We start from the raw sequence: 1,655 nt of genomic DNA, 5'->3' as shown, positions 1-1,655 counted from the left end.
ATTGTAGTCACAATTAGTAATCAAGATCTAAATTACAGTTTGACTTATATACTGCTTACATAATAGCTACATCGCACGGACGGTAATTAGTAACTTGAAAAATCATTTTTAAAAAAACAACCATATTGCCAAGCAATATATGTCCCCTACCGGATCCACCATTGTCAGATTTTTTTTAACAAAATAAAGGTCATATATGAACAATAATTATAAAATGACGACAAAGAAACGATCATTTTTAAATGTCAAAGCTCTTATTATAATCATATTTTTCTCATAACAACGCACTGCACTATTCGTTGCTCGTTTAAGCAATGTTAGTATTTATTTAACTATCTATCATAAATTAATTCTTGCAAACTACAAATGTACAGAACAAATAGTTTTATAACGCATTTCATAACTAGCATGGCTTTCTATTTGGATAGAGGCTTAGAGCAAAGTTTATTAGATTTCTAAACGCTATTGAGCAAAACTGCATCATTTTGTTTTGCTTTCACTTCAGACGGTTCATGTTATTAAAGCGAGATTATACGATTTTCTCAAATATTAATGAATTTATATAAAATGTGTAAAAACTTATTGACTGTATATATATTTCAATATAAAATAAAAGTCCACAGCAACATGTGTCGAAAAATGCGAAATAATCCAGATATTTAATTCTGAAATCGAAAACGGCTGTACAGTCGAATTCGCAGCATGTATGTCATGCATGTACGATGTGAACCTAAACTTAGTTTAACGGTTCATTTTAAATTCATGCAACGATTTATACTCAAACGACACACGAACACTAACTCTGGTCCTAATAAAAAGACGAATGCTTCGGTTATTGTAGGAAAATATGTTCGTCACAATCGGCTCGCGGCGCTTATTTGTCTTTGCTGCATTTTATGAAATTCGTCTTTAATGTATAATTTTTCATGGCTCTTTTGTGTTATTGTAACACATTTTATCAATATAACACATATACAAATAGTATAATATCGCCTTACAAGCAATATACATAAACATATTTCAAACAGAAACGTTCATAACACCATACAGGGATAATTTTAGGTCTGCGTCATGCGCCCTGGACGCATAGAAATCTCAGGGGACGCAAACATTTGCTTTATATGCGTCCCACGGACGCATATTCCTAAACGTGTATAAATTATGAAACTGAAAAACATTTTGCGAATGGAGAAAACAAGAACTTCTTACCAAAAAACTTGCAAATCGACCGAAAATGCCGCAATTTTACTTTGGCGCACTCAAAAATCCGGGTCATTGGAAAGCTTAATTTTGTATTCAACAATAAGAAGCTTCATTATGATACGGAGCATGGGTTGCATAGAACTATATTTTTCTGACAATTTTGATATTTTCAACCAACAAATTAACAGACCTCGTGCATTTCATGTAAAACATGCGAAAATAAGAAATCATGTAATTCTTCCACGGGGCAAGCCTTGGCTTTTAATTTGAATGATGAATAAAAACACTAAGTGCTTGTTTTAAAGTGGAACTTTTTATCTTAATTACGCTCCATCTTAATGACTACAGTTACTGTTTTACTGTGATATGACGTCATTTTTGTGACGAAATGACGTCATTATTTTAGCGAAATTCTCCAGATAAACTTGTAAACACTGTAAATAAACGGTAAA

The sequence above is a fragment of the Dreissena polymorpha genome, chromosome 4, assembly GCF_020536995.1.
Source record: "Dreissena polymorpha isolate Duluth1 chromosome 4, UMN_Dpol_1.0, whole genome shotgun sequence".
Lineage (NCBI taxonomy): Eukaryota > Metazoa > Mollusca > Bivalvia > Myida > Dreissenidae > Dreissena > Dreissena polymorpha.
The sequence above is the reverse complement of the archived record's forward strand: the minus strand, read 5'-3'. Positions refer to the sequence as shown.